The 20,598-nt window shown below is 37.7% G+C and overlaps 1 protein-coding gene across 9 annotated transcripts in view; it reads right to left on the bottom strand.

The window, feature by feature from the left end:
• LOC101086557 (sulfotransferase 1 family member D1-like) overlaps window positions 1-20,598 on the bottom strand; it is a 45,732-nt gene extending 25,134 nt beyond the window's left edge. Inside the window, exons 1-2 of one of the 9 annotated variants that reach the window (XM_045056256.1) lie at window positions 10,143-10,250; window positions 6,682-6,992 (exon numbers count right to left, since the gene is read on the bottom strand). The gene's annotated coding sequence lies outside the window, so the exon portion shown is untranslated. Of the gene's footprint in view, window positions 1-6,681; window positions 7,274-7,293; window positions 7,494-10,142; window positions 10,297-20,228 lie in introns of those variants that run through there. The other 8 variants (XM_045056259.1, XM_045056262.1, XM_045056257.1 and 5 more) reach the window with 8 other exon arrangements.

Below are 20,598 nucleotides of genomic sequence, written 5' to 3'. Positions count from 1 at the left end.
GGGAAAGAAAGATACTGATCAAACAATCATACCAATAAATTGAAATTTTCATTGATGGTAAGTGCTATGAAGCAGAGATATATTCCATAAATAGAGGGAAACTGACAGAATCAAGCTGCTTACAAATGTTTCCCCTGAGAAAGGAGCAAGCGTTAATTTTGAGAAGAAAACTTTCCAACCAGGAAAGAGCACGTCGTGCAAAGACCCTAAAATGGGAGAGAGAAGGCTAGAGTGTTAATGAGGTTGGAGTGTGTAAATACTTTGCCAAATTATGTTGTAAGAAACTAGAGACTTCAGGATGTTTTCTGCGTGATTAAATGTGTCTGGGATATAACTGCGTTTCTGTCTGTTCTCCACCAGAATAGGAGAATCCACTGACCCGCCATTACGCACAGAGTTAACAATAGTTCTGACCTAGTTTGAAAGGATGGTAATGTGTTAGTGGTTCTGAGATGTTCCTGAGCATCATGGGGGAGGAGTATATATTTAAATATTATTATTATTATTTTAAATGCTTATCTTTGAGAGAAAGAAAGAGAGTGAGAGCTGGGGAGGGGGACAGAGGATCCAAAGTGGGCTCTGTGTTAAGAGTAGGTAAACATTATTTTTTTTATTATTATTTTGCTTTTACCAAAAGTCTTAGGATTTATAAATACCCTAAAGTTCCAATACAATAGATAGTATTAAGCTGATTCTTGTGTTTGCTACACCTCAAAAGTAAATTTATGACAGCACTGGGTTATGATTTGATGGTATTGGTACTACTATATTTCCTGTCATTATTTGCAAATTTTTGTGGATATCTGCCTGTGAAAAGAAAGAATAAGAAATGTAAAGTTTTAAAAGTTCATAGTTAGTCATTGTCCACCCTCCTCTGTTGCTAAATAACAAATTCTGATTTTTAAAAAAATAGTATTTGCTGGGAAGTACTGGGTACCTTTGGTACTATTTATAGTCAAGGGCCAGGGCAGAGAAAATGCTATGTGTTCACAATACCTTTACCTCTTTCCAAGCACAGAGAGTATTTTTTAGTCTCCCTTGTAGTTAGATTGGGAAGATGTGACTAAGTTTTGGTTACTGGGCTGTGGGTGACGTAAAACTTTTCCTTGACCCTCCAGTCCTTTCTTCCATGGCCAGGGAGCCTTTCTAGTCTGTGTGTTCAGATGCCTAGTCCTGCCATGATTGAGGTGATCTTCCCACCTTTCTTTAGACCATGACAGGAAAAAATAATTCTTCATTATGTTAAGCCATTGATATTTTAGTGTTGTGGGTTTTTGTTTTGTTTTGTTTTGTTTTGCTATGGTTGTTGTTGTTTTCCTATAGTATTGTAGCAGGATTCTCGTACAGAGAGTCATGACACCCAGGGTTTTCTTTCCAGGAAGCAACTTTATTCCTGCCGGCACCACTCAGTTGGGTTCCATACCCAAAGAACTGAGCCCAGAATGCTAGGTGGTGTAGTTTTTTGTTTATTTTTTACTTTTTTGCCTCCCATATATGGTAACACACAAACTTGTATTCTGATTAAGCGATCTCATGTTACAAGGTCGCGAGGGATGTTGTCAGGTAACAAGGTTGGCTTGAGGATTTTTTTTTTCCTTTCCTTAGGGAGGGGACCCTACCACAGTCCCCCCTTTGGTGCTCAGACCCCTCTATTTAGGGTCCAAGGGCATCATCTTGGTTTAGAGGTTTATATACACTGTCCTCCCACATATCTAGTATAGTCCACCTGGGGCCTGCCATTTGATAGCTGTGTTGACATTGTCCCAGGTCTCTCAGAGATGAGAGAAGTTAGACAAAGGTTGGGGAATCTGGCTCAAGGTGATCGGGGATCTCCCACCATTGGGTTTTTCAGGCAGTTGACTTATAAAAGCTTTGGCTTAGGCATGTTAAGTATTGAACAGAGACGATGATGAACTTTTTCCCCACTAGGCAAGACAGTTTTTTTTTCCCCAATAATTGAGCTTTTGAGAAGCCAAACCCCGACAGTAGGACTGGGGTATTTTGTTTTACTCTAAGGTTTGTGGGGATCTACTTTTCTAGTCTCTTATGGCCATCGTTTTCCCATGTTGGTACCAACAAAGTATACTATCCACAAAAGGAAGGTGAGTGCTCACAGAAACCTCTCACCACATTTCCAGCCGGCCAGACCAGACTCTGCTGATCCTACAGCACAGAGTAGAGCAAGAATCAAAATAATAGTGAGAAGGCATGACAGTGCATCAGAGTAAGGAAACAGATATAGAAAATAAGGACAGTCTTTCGTTCCACTGGACTGTCGATTCCTCAAGCTTCTGCCATGTGTAGATTAGTCAGCTTCCAGAGTGACTAAAGCAGGGCTGCAGTCTCCCAGAGCCTCTACAGTTGCAGATTGCTTCTTCCGTATGGTCAGCTTGCATGGCATTGATGGATCAGGAATGCACTCCCAGTTTCGAGATGCTGGCTTCACTCTGCTGTAGTGAATGCAGAGACCCACTTTGCCTACCTTACTGCAGTAGGGGTGGACAAAATGACAGTGAACGGGACCTTCCAGGGAGCTTTTAGGAGGTGGACAGTTTATTTCTTTATCTATATTGCATCTCCCGGTTTAAAGGGGTGAGCATCTGTGGTCAGATTCAGAGGGAATCGCTCCCTGACCCAGTGGAGTAAGGTGGTTAGGGTACAGCCAAGGGCTCGCATCTGTTGCCTTAGATTGGCTTAGGTTGTCTACCTCATTTAGATCCCTCCATATGCACTGGATAATGGGGAGAGGGTGCCCATAAGGGATTTTGTAAGGGGAAAACCCCATCTAGTTCTTCAGCCTCCCATTTGTAGCTGCAGTCTGCCTCCTGAACGGCCCTTATCTCTCCCTGCCTAATGTTAACCCTTTCCCTATTTATTTCTTCCCTGGAATAGGGCCTGTAACTGCTGTTAGAAAATAGGGATGATGACTGCTCTGGCTTCTTCAAGCTGATAAGGGATGGTTTAGGGGTTCAGCAGTCAGAGTCTACTCAAGGGTCGGTCGAGTGGCCCACAGCATGGTTTTACAGGAAGGCTGACAGGCATGAAGTGGCATAAACATTAGTAGACATAAAAAGAAAAACACACAGTAAAGATCATACTGACCAACAAGATGGCGTCTTAAGATAATGCCCCCAGTTCCCAAACTTGTCAAATAATCTAGGAGAGACCCTGACTTTGTAAACAACATATGTCAGGGAATCAATTTCATAACCCAGGTGATGGAGAAGTGGTGGCAATAAGTAATCAATGGTGGCTCTATTTCTAAGAGTCTGGCCCTAACTTAATTAAAAAAAATTTAAGGCATCTAATGCTTATCAGGTGTTATTAAGAGTTTTGCTGAGTATAAGCAGACAGTCTGTTTTATTTTGATGTGTAAAACTTCTTTAAGAACCAGGAGTTCTACTAGAGAAAGAGTCAAGGCAGCCATTTACCATTATTAATTTGTAAATTTTTAGATAAGCTAAACCTGGGTATTATTTTATAAAGCAGAATTTTTATTACTTTATGTGCCTTTTCTGTCTTGTAGGGGAAGGCCTTTACCCAGTGAGTAAAAGCATTAACCTGCACAAACAGATGTTGGGATTTTTTTTTTTTTTTTTTTTTTTTTTTTTTTTGACTTTGGCAGATGAGTGAAACCTGTTAGTCTTTACTGGATAGTCTCCAGTTCCTTGATTTTCTGGGAAAGCAAGTTTGTGGTTGAGAGGATTGTTTTTTTTTTAATTTTTTTTTTTCAACGTTTATTTATTTTTGGGACAGAGAGAGACATAGCATGAACGGGGGAGGGGCAGAGAGAGAGGGAGACACAGAATCAGAAACAGGCTCCAGGCTCTGAGCCATCAGCCCAGAGCCTGACGCGGGGCTCGAACTCACGGACCGCGAGATTGTGACCTGGCTGAAGTCGGACGCTTAACGACTGCGCCACCCAGGCGCCCCGAGAGGATTGTTTTTAAGACATACTTTACAGCCTGATAGTACTTGCAGAACTGTCCTTGACAATTTTTCTTTTCGTAAACATTCTTTGGGCCATTTGATAAGTTTTGTCCCTCCCGAAATGAAAGTCCTGATGCTGTGCTTTAATAATCTTTTAGCTCTGTGAGCTTGGTAATAGTAATTGCCCTGCTCTGTTTGTAACCATTCCAAGGGCTGGAGACAGTGTCTGGAAGTCAGACCCCAGTTTACTTTTGTGGGGGAGACTAGTAGGATTGAGTCCCCTTTAATAATTAATATAGCAGGAAACTATTTTTTTGAACCCTGGGATCTACAGCCTACAATATCCAGTAATTTTCAAAAACTCACGTAATTGTTTATCTGTCCTGGAGTTAGTAGCACATAGTCTCTGATTTAGTTATAATGTTCCTTTCTAGCAAGGGAGTGAGGCTCTCTGGCATTATCAGTAAAAAATGAGAAAAAATTAGGTTTCCCCATATACATCCCAGGGGCTGAGAGAAAAATTTGGTTAGAAATTTTTCAAAGATGCCTCTAATTATCATGCTGCCTTTGGATAGCTGGCCTGGAGTGGAAAGGAGGACAGAAGAGGTAGCTTTGGTGTCAAGAAGGAAATCAACCAGTTTTCCTTCTATATTCAGAGTTACCCAATGTTCTGGGTTTCTGATAGACAGTTGGTTTAGGGGAGCCACCGTGAAGAGCTCCAGGACCTGGTTAGTTCATTCGAGGGACATTGGTTATCTGAGCTCATAGATAGAGGTCCCTGAGGGCACTCAGATCTCCAGTGATTGTTTCCATACAAGGGGCATGGCTTATGGGGTTTTCATTTTGGTTGTCCCGTCTGAGGATGTTCCCATTTTAGTGTTCTGAAAGGCCATATAAATGGCACTTGGTGCCAGGACCTCGGGAAGTTCGGTCTGACATAGTATGTAAGGCCACAACTAAGGCTTCATATTTCTTTTCTTTTCTTTCTTTTTTTTTAAAAGCTTCCTTTTCTGTTTTGTTTGTAATATGCCCAATTGGCAGCTCGTAAGAGCTCCTTCAGAGTCCCTTCAAGTCCAACAGCTAATTTTTGCATTTTCTCTGAATACCTAGGGCTGATTGAGTGACAAATTTATCCTTTAAAATCATCTCAGCCTTAGGGGTGTCGTGGGGATTCCCATATATTTAATGAGAGCCTCCCTCAACTTCTGTAGGAAGGCCATTGGTCTCCCCATTTTATGTTTGTAAAATAGTGGCTAATTTAGCATAATTTAAGGGCTAAGTCTTAGATTCCCCCCCCCCTTTTTTTTTCCAAACCATCTGTCTCATTAAGAGTCTGATTTAACAAAAGCATTATATCTTTCCAGGTCAACTCAAAAACATATGTAATATTCTGAAAAGCCTTTATATACTTACCCAGTCAGAAAGTTTACCTAGATCTCCTTTTATCTGTCTTAAACCTTGTAATGTAAAGGGTTCCCCCCCCCACCCTATTTCCTGCCTGTAGGACCTTGGGCATATGGACTGTGACCAAGCAAGATTTTCTTGGTTGTCATAGGGTGCATTAAGTCTATTATGGCCCAACAATAATTCACATATCGATTTTTGCCGTTGAGGGAGGGGCTTAAAGAGCCAAAGTCAAGGTCTATTCCCCTGCCTTTTCCAACAATGCCCACATAAATATGCTTCAGCCATGTGGATATCCATTTTTGGCATACAATGGGCTAAGTTTAGTAAAATGGCTCCCGTGTATCTTAGTAAAAGCCCTTTATATTATCCATGTCTCATATGGCAGAGGCATCCATTCCTCTGTTAAACAGAAACAACACAAATGTGGAGGATTTGGAGGCTGGCACCAAGAGTATTGCCATTATTTCTCCATTCTTTGGATCAAAGGAGGAATTTTAATCTTAACCCTGTGTACTTTTAAAATCCATTTATTTTAACCTTAGTCCATCCTGACCACACAAAAAATTTCTTTTTAAAGATTTTCCTTCACGAGCCTTCTACAACTTTTCTTTGCATTTAGATTTTGTCTCAAGCCATTTTTCTCCAAATAGCCAGTCTCGTTTAGGACAAAATTACTTTCTTTTACCTTCAAAAAATATATATTTTCATTTTTTATATCTTTCTTTTACATCTCTTACTTGTCTACGTAGAGTTGCTTGTCTTATTTTTACCAGTTTTAACTACATGTGGCAGAATTTTAACTTCTAGAAACCTTGGTACCAGTGAACTAAGTACTGACCAATTGTGAATTCTATGTTACATCAGAACTTTTTTTTTAGATGGCAAACTTATGAATCCATTAAGTAGAAAGCATGCTTTTCAATAGTTCCAAATATCCTTAGTTTTTTTTTTTTCTGCAACAAGTCAGAAGCACAAACCTACATCTGGTAATTAGTGCTTTCACCTCTTATCTCATTAGATATCCAATGAATTCAATCTCAATTTATCATGCAAAGCTTTAAAGTTTTAGGTTACTAAAGACTTTGAAAGCTATCTTAACAATTACCCATGAAAACTTTGAGACAGACAAAATTAACCATCACTTTCAGTCATCCTTTTGTTAACAAATTGGAACAGAGATAACATGAGCTTATTTGACCTACAGCAAATCTAGGTAGAATAATTTTTTTTTGATGTTGTTAAACATTGTCTATCTCAAACCAACAAATTTAAATTAGCTTAAACACTGAATATGCTTTACTTGAGTCCACTTAAGACAATTTGTTCCCCATGGTTAATTTTTACCTGGAATGTTAGTGGGGAAATCTGTCTTCGGTGGTCTTCACTTCTCAACATCTAGGGTGGGAAGAGGAGTTGATGGTGCCTGAGGTATTGAGGAGCCAGTTATGCAGGCCTCCCCCTAGGTGGTGCAGAAGCAGGAGGGAGGGAAGGGAAGGCAGAAGAGACAAGGTGCCAGCACAAGGCGGAGAAAGAGAATTCCCAGTTTTAAATCTTGTCAACTCAGACAGAGGAGCAGACTCCAGGTTTCTTTTGTTTTGTTTCTCACCAGTAGAATTAGGCAGTCCATGTCAGTCCGGAGAAGACAGGGAACTTCCCTGAAACAAAAGGAGTTTCGGCAGCTGCTTGGGAATATTTCTTAAAGTCTCCGTTCTGAGGTAGACTAACCAGAGACTGTTGGCTCTAATTATCATAGTCATTGACACAGGAAATGAAGGAGACACAAGTCCCCATACATAGTCACATGGTGACTCCAACCTGCTGCCCAGCGCCCAAAGCCTTAGAGTTGCAGCTTCATTCCTCCTCCCTTGTGGAACTACTAGAGCAAGTCTGGGAGGTGATCAGGCTCCCCTTCTGCCTCATAGGGGCAGGTCTGACAAAATGAACCCGGGTTCCTACCAGTCTGACGGGTATTCTCTGAACTGGTTCCTGGGCTTCAAGGGTTCCATTGGCCACACAGGGTCCTGGCTTCCGTGCGCTGGGAGGGCTAGTGCGCTGGGAGGGCTAGTCTCCTGCGGATCGAGCAGTCCTCTGGTGCCTGGTGAACCCCCTCTCCAGGCGCCCTGAGGTTCGCATCCCTAGTGGCAAAGGAGGTGGAAACGCACCATCTCCAAATCCTGGATGAGAGCCCACACGTAATGGAGCAGGATTCTCGCACAGAGCGTCCTAACACTGAGGCTTTTCTTTCCAGGAAGCAACTTTATTCCTGCCAGCACCACTCAGTTGGGTTCGTACCCGAAGAACTGAGCCCAGAACGCCACGTGGTGTAGTTTTTTTATATCTTTTTTACTTCTTTGTCTCCCATATATGGAAACACACAAACTTGTAGTCTGATTAAGTGATCTCATGTTACAAGGTCTTGAGGGACTTTGTCAAGTAGCAAGGTTGCCTTGAGGTTTTGTTTTTTTTTCTTTCCTTAGGGAGGGGACCCTACCACAGTAGAGTCTGTATTGTACTATCCAACATATTGTGGCTACTACAAGAGCATTCTCAATGAAATATCTACTCTTATGGAGCCAATGTGGAGTTTGATAAAATAAGAATAGACATACTATATGGAGATAAGTACCAAGAAGAAAAATAGAACATGGTAAAGTGATAAGGAATGAAGAATTAAGTAGTAAGAGAAAAATGATAACTAGAATCCATACATAAAGGACAGATAAATGAGTGGTCACACCTTAAATGTGATAACTTCAAATCTAGTGTCAGCATTGTTATCTACTCTGTAAACACCCTCGATATGTGATTTACACGTATTAGTGTCAACATCACCAGGCTGACAAAGACTTATATATTCTGAACATTTCTATGAATGTCTTGACTGTTTGACAAATTCAAAACGTTTAAATCTGAGGCCATTTCTTTCCTCCTAAATATGTTTTCCCTACTGTGTTATCTAGGCCCTACCTTAACTATAAATCTTCTTAGAAAACTCACACATAACAACATGAGAAAGCTCCTCTCTACTTGCTATAGATGGGATGCTGCCCAATTCATGAATCATTTAACAAATTAGATCTTAAAATTTATCGGTTGAACTTTGTTTCCTAACCGATTTGGTGGTAGCATTGGGATCAAAGTGAACCTTTTATTTTTAAGTTTTTAGTTTTAGTTTTGTAATTTTTTCATGTGTATTTATTTATTTTGAGAGAGAGAAAGAGACAGAACATGAACAGGGGAGGGGCAGACAGAGAGGGAGGGAGAGAATCCAAAGCAGGCTTTGCACTGTTAGCACATAGTCCGATGTGGGGCTCACACCCACGAACCATGAGATCACGACATGAGCGGAAATCAAGAGTCAGATGCTTAACTGACTGAGCCATTCAGGCTCCCCATGGGATCCAGAGTGAACTTCTGATAGCATTTGGGGGGCAACAAGAAACATAGGTATGATGCCCCACAAGCCCTTTGAGTCCACTGTTTTTCTTGTCCTTTCTGAGGGCTCCTGGTAAGTCTTGGTTTTAGCTCTGTTCTTATATTCAAGCTACTGATCTAACTGGATTTCTGACAGGAAGCTCTCACAGAGCAGAACACCAGTTCTTAGCTCTTGGTTCAGTCCACAAGTCCATGTTGGAATCCCTTCCCCAGTTCCAGTCCAAGGTCCTTATTTATTAGAGTTTGCTGGTTGAATCCTTTCCAAATTTCCTGTCCATAGTCTCCTGAAGGGCATCTGCTGGTTAAGCCCACGTTGGGGTTTGCTTGTGTTATGCATGGGGCCTTCTCTTGACCAGTCCAGAATGACATGTTTTGGTTGCTGCAGGTGTATTAAGGTGCACATGTTTTTTTGTCTTGTTTTATGTAAATAAAAGTTATTGGTAGCATGGATCTTGGAGGCCAAAAAGCTACAAAACTTAGTGGGCATAGGTTGAGGATTTAAGAGCTGTTAGAGCACTCACTGCCTGACTCAAAGACTCTGTGTTAGGATAAATTTGTCACAGAATGAGTTAGGTTGACACTAGGTCACCAACCAACCTCAAGAAAGTTTCCATGCAATGAGGCACACTGCAAAACACCTCACTAAATCCCAACCCCTTGACAAGTCCCTCTTAAGTATTAGTTTGGCTCCAAGAAACCCAAAACCTAGCTGAAAGAAATGGGATCCTCTGTATATAGAGAATTGAGTGTGCTTCCTTCCAGCTTACCTGCTTATTTTATGTCTAAGAACTATAGTTCCAGAATGTTCCAGATGTTTAGCAAGATGGAAAAATGTTACTAAAGACAATGTGGAAGTAAAGTGGCCATACGTGGATCGTTCCGATCAGATAAGATGATTTAAGAAGCTCACTTGAAAGTAAGGGTTCTCAAACAGAACTGAATACCTCTTTTAATTGGCAAGCAGAAGCCTCCACAAGGCTAAAAAAGTTCAAAATAGTTTCATTAAAAGATTACAAAAGGCTAACAATAAATTAAAGATGTAAGAAGTGCCTGAAACAAAAGATTATATGACTGACTTAACTCCTGCTGCTCCCCCAGTGTGATCCTCTGTCTGAATTGTTTCTCCTGAAGAGACTACGTAACTGTAAACAAAAATCTCAGCTGATGGCCTTACAGACACCCCTAGATCTGCCTCCAAAGGATGGCTCGTATATGGGCCCCTCCTAGACAGGACAAAACTGAGAGATTTTTCAGGTAAATGGTTACTTTTTTCCTTGAAACAACTAAGGGAAGACTCTGGCAAATACCAGAGCCAATAGAGAGGATCTTTGAAAAACCAGTAGAAGCCCGCCAAAGGTAAAAATTCTTACCAAAATCAGTTCTTCCGAGTCTCTGTAGTGCCCGCTAAAGATTGCAAAATGCAGTGTTACATTGACCCTTCCTTTCGAAATCCAAACCCATTGCTTTTTGAACCTTTCTGTCCCAGGGACAGCCTTGGCCTTCTCACTGGTCTCATTTTGCATAACTGTGCTTGGCTTTCTGCCTGCCTGTTACAGCAAGGTTTTGTTTTGCTTAGCTTTGCTTTTTTCTTATTTTATAAGTGACTCTGGATTTTGAGAAAGTAATATTTTTTTTCATTCTCTTTAGGGACCCATCTGACACCTGATGGAGGTTATTCAATATTGCCAGAAATATTTAAAATTAAAACTATGTACGCAGAGGGAAAGAAGCAAATTGAAGATAATATAATTGGATAGGTGAATCAATCCATAATGTCAATTAAGTTACCACCCAATTCTTCGAGGGATTGAGAAAAACTATCCTTAACTCACAAATCCTTTTGCAAAACAAAAGTCAGCTGTGCAGGCGATTCAGAATTCACCTATTCCTTTACCATTGGAAAACTTTCCCTGTTCCTAAGGCTTCTGAGTCCCAGCCCCGGGTTTCTAGTCCTCCCTCATCCTGCAGGGACCTTCCATGACCCTCCAGGTACCTCACTTGAGGTTGAGTGTTGCTGCTTTTACTGCTCCACCAATGCCCTTGGCCTACCCCTGAACACCTTTGTATTCTGTTTGCTGAAGGTGGGAGACAACTTGACTGGGTGGCTTGGCTTGACTCACCAGCCTGGGTGTTCCCACCTGCCCCTGCTGCCCAGTTGTGGCTGTAGCCACAGATAAAAACCTTGTTTCCCAGGAAAAAACAAAACAAAACAAAAGCCTTCCCCTTTTTATCTCTAAAGGCTTGTAAAGCATTGGCCTTAAGAAATTAAAGTGCTTCTTGGAAGAATATCGGTTCTTTCTCTGTCTTTTGAATTTATACCTCTTATTGTGCGTTTAAAATGTAATGGATGGGTTAAATGGGGAACCAGCATAAAGGAGGGTACTTTTCGGGATGAGCACTGGGTGTCATATGTAAGAGATAAATCACTGGGTTCTACTCCTAAAGCCAAGACTACACTGTACATTAAGTAACTTGAGAATAAAAAAGAAATAAGGTCTACGTGTCTGTGTGTTTGGGTGTATGTCCACTCGTATATGTTGTAAATATGTGATATGTTTCTACCTCTGGATGGTATTGCTAAAACTAATTTCTGAAAGAGTTCTATTTAGTTGGTTTGAAGACAAGTGCTTATAAGGATTTGGTTTTCTAAACCTCTCAGAAAGATAGAAACTAACCTACATGTTTTTTTTAAGTTCACATGGTCTGGGAAAATATTTGATATAAAAGTTAGTTTAAGGTTGATGTTTTAATTGAAACAGACATGTCTTTAGACGTTTCAGCGTTAGATATAAAACTTTAATTCCACCTGGGTTTACTAGTGAAATAAGTTCATATTGTCTCTTACAAGGTCTGTCAACTACACCAAAAGAATAGACTGGAATAATGGCTGACTTTGTCTAATATTTAATGAAGTTTTTGTAGGTAATTCAAATGTAATTATTAATTTTAAATGTTTATTTTTGAGAGAGGGAGAGGGAGACAGAGCGTGATTGGGGGAGGGGCAGAGAGAGAAGGAGACACAAAATGTCAAGAAGGTTTCAGGCTCTGAGCTGTCAGCAGAGGGTCTGACTCGGGGCTCAAACCCAGGAGCCCTGAGATCATGACCTGAGCTGAAGTCAGACGTTTAACTGACTGAGCCACCCAGGCATAATCTTTTTTAAAAATTTTTTAAATCAAATATAATTACTAATAACAAATAAATTAAATAGATGTAAACAAAATGTCCCTTGAAATATAACTTCCTCTGGAAGATAATTATAAGTCCTTGGAAACTACCTAATATTCTTCACACTGGTAAAAGTCAATGTTAGTCCATGTTAACCTAAACCAAACATTGGCTTTCATACCTATTAATGAGTTAAAATAATGAAATATTGTACCTAAGGATATGATGTGTCTTAATCACAAAAAAGTTAATATTAAAATCACAATAATCAATACATTATTCCCCTAGAAAGTGATAATATTTTGATATTCAGATTCTTTTTTAAAAGGCGTTTATTCTGAGACAGAGAGTGGAAACAGAGGAGATGGAAAGAGGGAGAGAGAGAGGGAGAGAGACAGTATCCCAAGCTGGCTCCACACTCAATGTGGAGCCCAACATGGGGCTGGAACTCAGCAAACATGAGATCATGACCTGAGCTGAAATTGAGAGTTGGACGCTTAACCAACTGAGTCACCCAGGTGCCCCGATATTCAACACACCTAAACAGGACAGGTTTTATGAACTCCTTTTTAAATGTGTAAAGACTAAACTATTTTAGCAATAGAAATGCTGTATTTGTGGGGCTTTTCAAAGCACAGCATTGGGAATCTGAGGTGTGGCATTTGAGCTGTTTCACAAACCAACCGTATAAACCTGAGTTACTTACCTCCTATTTCTGAGCCAAGTTTTACCTGTCTAAAAAATATGGGAAATGCACAAAATGGTCACTCTGGTTTGTTTCACCCCTAACATTCTCCAATTCTAAATTTTTTTTTTAACGTTTATTTTATTTTTGAGACAGAGAGAGACAGAGCATGAACGGGGGAGGGGCAGAGAGAGAGGGAGACACAGAATCCGAAGCAGGCTCCAGGCTTTGAGCCATCAGCCCAGAGCCCGACGCGGGGCTCGAACTCACAGACCGTGAGATCATGACCTGAGCTGAAGTCGGACGCCCAACCGACTGAGCCACCCAGGTACCCCATCACATCCTCCAATTCTAAGTAAAATGAATATTCTCTGGTTACCAACTATATGTTTAAAAATTTTTTTTTTATGTTTTTATTTTAGTTATGAGAGAGACAGAGTCTAGCAGGGGAGGGGCAGAGAGAGAGGGAGACACAGAATCTGAAGCAGGCTCCAGGCTCTCAGCTGTCAGCACAGAGCCTGATGTGGGGCTTGAACTCACAGGCAGTGAGATCATGACCTGAGCTGAATGAAGTCGGAGGCTTAATCTACTGAGCCACCCAGTGCCCCCCAACTATATGTTTTAGGTCATAACAGTAGAAACAAGAAAGGAACATGTTTACCACAACACTCCTCTTGCTGAAAAATTCTGTTAGGATACTGCTAGTTAAAATGCTGCTTTGCTTTTATCAAACTTCAAAGTGTACATTTATAAAAGCTTCTTATTTATAAAATCTCAAAAATAATACATACAATATTCTGAATTTTTCACATGACTTTTGGCAGTTTATGTCTGTAATAAATTATCCAATTATGTGCCTTTTGACTGTTGTCTTTTGTTTGTTTGCTGTCTACATAGAAATGAGCCCATGTTCTTTTCCCACACACTGTATCCTATAAATGATCTTAGTTTATGTTATCAAGTTTAGTTGGCTAAGATAGCATGGATTAACACCAAGGCATAATACATGAAAAATACTAATATTTATGAGCATTTATAGTCATTATAATTTTCATATTATATATCTCCATTTGACTTAATAATAGCTTTGAAATTGATATATCATTGGAAATTTTCAGAGTTTATGCAACCTGCCCTATAACACAAAACTTCTAAATGGTAATCAGATTTCACATCCTGGAAATTAACTCATCCAACAGTGAAAGCTCTCAGCTTTGTTGCTGGAAAGGCCTCTGCTAGAAAAATCTAGAACTTACCAACTATGTAGCTTTGGGCAAGTGAAATTTTTTGAGCAGAGAATTCTTCATCTGACCAGACAGCATCCATTTCATAGAATCATAGTCATTGTGTCAATGTCATTGTCATAAGCTCATAAATGAAACTAACTAGAATTTAAATAAAAACTTGAAAGAATATCATAAATGAAATAATGTGTATGAAAATGCATCAAGCTACTGGGTGTTCTATGTAAATGATGAATCTCCAAATTTTACTCCTGAAACCAATACTACACTATAGGTTAACTAACTTAAATTTAAATAAAAACTTGGAAGAAAAGAAAAAGAAAAAGAAAATGCAGCACACTGTCGGGCATGTATTTCTAAAAGTGTTACCATATGGTCACCATTTATACCATCATAATCTCAAAATTCATGCTTTTTAAAAATTTTAACACTGTCTCAAACCAGAAAAAAAATACATTCTCTTTCATCTAGAGAACTATTCTCTATCTTTGATTCAGTCCCACAAAAAGAGATAATGGTCTAAGTTTTTATATTTAATCTCTGCTTTATAATCTCTCTCTTTTTTTAAACGTTTGTTTGTTTGTTTGTTTATTTTTGAGAGCTGGAGCTGGGGAAGAGTAGGGAGAGAGGGAGAGAGAGAACCCCAAGCAGACTCCATGCTATCAGCACAGAACCCAACGTGGAGGTCCAACTCAAACCGTGAGATCATGACCTGAGCTGAAGCCAAGACTCAGATGCTTAACTGACTGAGCAACTCAGATGCCGCTATAATTTGTCTTAAGCAAGCCATTAGCTTTAAAAATGCTTAACAACTTTAGTATTTAAGTGGAGATAATTGCAATTACCTGTTTCCTCCATCTCATACAGATATTCGCAAGATGAATGTACCCTATTATTTCATATCCTCAGGCAATTCTTTGTACATAGTCAGGAAGTAATGGATGCCATTTGCTACCAGGCACTCTTATTGTCAGGGTCTTTTAAGGTAGGTATTTTATGGTAAAGAGGTAATTATATTCTTCGTCTGGCATCCCCAGGGCCTTGTTAAATCCAGAAAACAGCTCTCTAATACCTAGCAATGGAAGAGATTGGTGAGATCACTATCTCAGTTCCTGAAAGTATATACAACTCTGCTTTATAATAGGGCCTTCTTGTTTGTAAGTGTAAATGATATACATGTTAGGAATAGTATAACAAGCATGTATCTTCATTGAAAATAGAATTGTGTATGTCTGTGTTTGAATGTGGGTTGTTTTTTTCTTTAACTTGATTTTGTCTTTCTTTCTTTAAAATGTGGCTTTTCTGTCACCATGGTGCTGTATGACTTCACCTAAAAAGTAGGAGCTTTGGATTTCTCCTGCAGAGAAAAAGGCAATATTTGGCAGAGTTGGTTAGAAGGTTGAGCAAATGTTTCCTGTTTTGTACGATCAAAAGTAGGCAAAGGCAGATGGAAGAAGGTGGGTAAATAAACATTTATGGAGCACCCACAATGGATTGGAGCCAGTTTTCAAAAGGCCCTTTCAAGTGTGATTCTGAATAATTTTTGTAAATTTTTTTGACTATATTGTCTTCATCTGTAAAATGGGAATTATTTTATGTCTCATCGCATTGGATACTTGTAAGAATTAAATGAGTAAAGTACTTGGAACAATGCTTGACACAGAGTAAAGATCAATAAAATATTAACCACAAAAAAATTATAATAATAATTTACCTTTCTAGCAATATATGAGATAGATATTATTTACCCCTATTTTCCAGAAAAGGGAACTGAGGGTTGGAGATGTTATGAGAAATTCCCAAAGTCAAACAACATGTACATAACGAAGTGAAGGATCATAACCCCAGGCAGTATTTCTCTGACATCAGCCCTGGTAACATTTTTCTAGATGTATCTCCTTAGGCAAGGAAAATAAATGCAAAAATAAACTATTGGGACAACATCAAAATAAAAAGTGTTTGCTCAATAAAGGAAACCATCAAGAAAACAAAAAGGCAACCTATGGAATGGGAGAAGATATTTGCAAGTGATATATTCAATAATATATTGAATATCCAAAATATATAAATATTTTATATATATATATAATATATGTATAATATATATATATAAAATATAATATCCAAAATATATAAAGAATTTATACAACTTAATACTTAAAAAACAAACCAACTGATTAAAAAATGGGCAGAGGACCTGAATGCTTTTCCCAGGAGGACATACAGATGGCCAACAGACACATGAAAGGATACTCAACCTCACTAATCATCAGAGAAATGCAAATCAAAACCACAAGAGCTATTACTTCACACCAATTAGAATGGCTAAAGCCAAAATGACAAGAAACAAGTGTTGGTGAGGATGTGGAGAAGAAAGAACCTTGTGCACTGCTGGTGCATCCATTGTGGAAAACCATATGGAGTTTCCTCAAAAAATTAAAAATGATCCAATAATTCCACTACTGAGTCTTTTACCAAAGAAAATGAAAACACTAGTTTGAAAAGACATATGCTTATCCCCTCCTATGTTTATTGCAACATTATTTACAACAGCCAAGATATGGAAGCAATCTGTGTCCATCAATAGAAAATGGCATATTTTTAAGCCATAAATAAGGATGAGATTGTGCCATTTGAGACAATATGGATGGACCATACAGTGCTCTATGCTAAGTGAAATATGTCAGAGAAAGACAAATATCATATGATTATACTCAAAAGTGGAATCTAAAATAAAAAAGAAGAAGAAACAACAAAAAGCAGAATCAGATCTATAAATACTGAGAACAAACTGATGGTTGCCAGAGGGGAGAGAGATGCAGGGTTGGGCAAAACAGTGAAGGGGAGGTGAAGATAGAGGCTTCTAGTTATGGAATGAATATATCATGGGAGTAAAAGGCATGGCATAAAGAAAACAGGCAATGACATTTTAATAGAGGTGTGATGGGACAGATGGCAGCTACACATGGTGAACATAGCATAATGTGCAAGTTTGTCAAATCACTGAGTTGTACACCTGTGTATAAATTAATGTAACACTGTGTGTCATCTATACTCAAAAAAATAATACACAGATTTATGGATTCTGGACACCATCCTGTTCCTTCTTTGTTTTTCGTTTTTTTTGTTTGTTTTTCAGTTGAATAATTGTCTTTAATTTAATATGAAAACATTTAAGGATTTTTAAATAACTTTTTAAATGTTTATTTATTTTGAGAGAGAGAGAGAGAGAGAGAAAGTGAGGGAGAGAGAGAGAGTGGGGGAGGGACATAGATAGAGAGGGAGAGAGAGAATTTTAAGCAGGCTCCATGCTGTCAGCACAGAGCCCGATATGGTGTTCAGTCTCACAAACCAAGAGATCATTACCTGAGCTGAAATCAAGAGTTGGTTGCTTAACCAACTGAGCCACTCAGGCACCCCAAAAACATTTAAGGCTTTGAATTTGTCACTGGTCAGTTTTGGCCAAATCCAAGAGGCTCAAATATTTCCAGTTTTCATTATTTACTAAATAATTTGTATTTAATTATATGATTACTAACCCAATAGATTATTATAAAGAAAATGTATTTGATTCGGCTTTAATTTGCAAATTTAACTTGTCTTATTTTACAATTTTTAATTAGATTCTCTATGTTAATTTGCTGGTTTAGAGAATTCAAACATCATAAATTTTATATTTTACATTTGATTGTGATCAAAATGATCAAAATGATCATTTTGTGGCAAGTTGTATTATCTATTGGTAGTTTTTATATCTATTGGTATATCTATTAGTGTCCATATTTAGTGTATATATGTGTATGTATAAATCTGTATATATATGTAAATGTGTGTATTTATATATGCATATATACAAATATATTCAATGTCAATATATTTTTGAATCTTCAAAATATTTTCATACCTCTCAGATAGATTAATGTTGTGTAAGATTTACCTCTGCATATCTATTTCTATCAATTTCTCTCAAAACTTTTAACATACACAGTAAATGAGTTTTTCTTCTTACTCTGAAAGTATGCTCTCTGAACTATAAAACTGTGATTGTGTTCATTATGGAATATAATATTTATTAACATAGATTTAGCTAACTCTTGATCTTTTTTGTTTTGAATCTATCTTATTAGACAATAACACTACTTTTTCTTAGCCTATATTTTTTCTCTGTTTCTCAATTCATCCTTTTAAAAATCCATATGTGTGTGTGTATATGTGTATATATATATATATATATGCACACATATGTTTATTCCCTTTTAATGTTTAAACCAATTTGAGCACTTTTGTTAACAAAAGTATTTCATTATTCTCCTTTAAAATATGTTTCTTTCTTTCTTGTCCATCTATAATTTCTATGGGTACTGTAACTTTTAGCACAACCTTCTTTGGAGAATAAGATACAAAATTCAATGTCTTTGAGAAATAATGATATTTATATAGGCTGAAAACATTGACTTCTGCTAACTTGACAAAACTGGAGTTAGATTAAGCCTTAAACCCACATTGACAAAGGCAAAGTGGCCTATAGTGGGATGAATCAGACCTAAAGAAAATTACCTGGGCAATGTCAGATCTCTTATCACCAAACCTTTTCCAAAACAAAGAATTACTCTTTTCTAGGAAAGATTAGTGTTATTCCACTGTTCCTCCTCTCTAAAATCTATTCTCAGGATGTGGTGCTATGAGATGCAATGAGATGAATGTACCTGTGTATGTTCTGCCAAAGCGAGCGCTAGATGTGTGCGTTGTGAAGTTTCATAAAGCTTTAATTTTTCCTAGAAGGAGATGACTTTAACTCAGGTGTGCATCTTCAACTGCAACGCCTTAGATTCTGCCCGGACACACACCCTTGAAAGTATTGTTCAAACTTTTAAAGGCTTTGGATAGCTACTTCCTATTGACTTTTGAAATCAGTTCCAAACTCTTTCAAGTTTATTTCTGTCAAGTTTCAGAACACAACAGGAAGTTGTTCTTAGATGCAATGAAGAAGGATACACTTGCCAACATTCCAGAGAAAACAAAGGGTCTAATTGTTGCTGAAAATACCCTCTGCATACTCTGAGCCATCATGAAACACTAAATGAGTCATGTGCCCCAAATGAGTTTTTTTTTTACCATATAAAATACCTCTTCTAGTATATCTGGAAATTTAGGTATCATATGATTGTACAGCCTTCAACTATATTATCCCCATTTTCAGTCGGGAATATAGTGATTTTAAAGTTCAGTATAGCTTTATTCATGTTGATAGCTAATAAATCTATTTTAATGGTGTAAAATAAAATATAATTTTGGAACATTTTCAGAACATTGGCTTCTAATTTTCACATCTTGAAGAAAATATTTATATCTTTCTTTTTAAAAAAATGTGATTGTAAACATTTATGCATTGAAAAAACCTGTATTGACTGGTCATAGGCATTAGCCCAAATAAATTAATCTGACTTACTAGAATCATTTTAATTTCAAATATTTAGGTTTAAAATGTATTAAGCTCTTTTCATCAGTTGTTAAAATACAATGCTAAATAATCTCATTACTACAATAAACATTTAGTGATATCAAGTGACTCTTCATTTATTAAGGTTTTCTGTACTAATGTGGGGTTTTTAGAATATTGCTTAAATAATAAATCTAAGGTAAAAGTCAAAGGGATATAGAAGAGACCATTCTGAAGTAGTTTTTCATTAAAGTGACAGTAGGAGAATGCGCATGAAAAAATAATCGTGTTTCAAAACCTTTAGGAAAGTAATAAATTTGTAGAAACTGAAGAACACATTACTGTAGTGGTTCTCTAATTTAAAGATAAAAAAGATCATATATGCATTGTAGTGAAACACATGCCATATAGTCAAATTATTTTTGAAAAAGGAAATAAAGGCAGTCATCAATGGAAAATGCATTTATCTAACATCTATACAATACAATTCTTTGGTAATTTCAAGAAGTACAAAAAAGCAGACTTGTATCTTTACCTAGATCGGATTTCCATATTCTTACACACAGATTTTTAAAGAATTCAACCAAGTAGTTGAGATATTCCTTTGAGATAAATATTCCTTCGAGATAAACAGAAATACTGAGGTGGAAGATTAATAACCTTTAAAATTAGTTTTAGCTTTACAAAGTTAAAATTAGTAGAGCAGACTACCTCTGCAGACAACACAATTTTAAATATGAAAAATAATGCTTGGAATTTATGATAGAAAATCTGGACCTAAGAATCCCCAGAGAGTTCCCATTTCACAGCAAAACATCCATATGAGAATTTTCCATTTCTAATTCTCTAATTTTTCAGTTGTTAAATTTAGTTTTATACAAAATATTGACACTCTAAAGAGAGAGTTGATAAATCACTTACCAGATGCTTGTCTTGAGGAACTGGAGGCCCAGAGTTTGTTTCTACAGAAATTGGTTACTGGAAATTTCCCTCTATATATTGTTCAGTCAACCAAGATAATCTGTCTTATGCATTAGGAAGAAAAGATGAAATCTGTAGGGCTATATGAGGTTGATAATTAGCTGTACAAAGTCTATTTATTACCAGTTTGAGTATTAAATGCTTAAGAGAAGGCTTTTTGTTGTTACTTGTGGTGGTAGATAGATGGAAACAAAGAGCCTGTGGAAATCCATGGAATCTGGAATGAACACTATCCAATAATTATGCGTAGTAAATGGAGGCTCTTTAACTTTCGCTTTTAATTTCAGCTATAAAAGCATAACACGGATGC

The sequence above is a fragment of the Felis catus genome, chromosome B1 (genome assembly GCF_018350175.1).
Source record: "Felis catus isolate Fca126 chromosome B1, F.catus_Fca126_mat1.0, whole genome shotgun sequence".
Taxonomy (NCBI): domain Eukaryota; kingdom Metazoa; phylum Chordata; class Mammalia; order Carnivora; family Felidae; genus Felis; species Felis catus.
The sequence above is the reverse complement of the archived record's forward strand: the minus strand, read 5'-3'. Positions and strand labels throughout refer to the sequence as shown.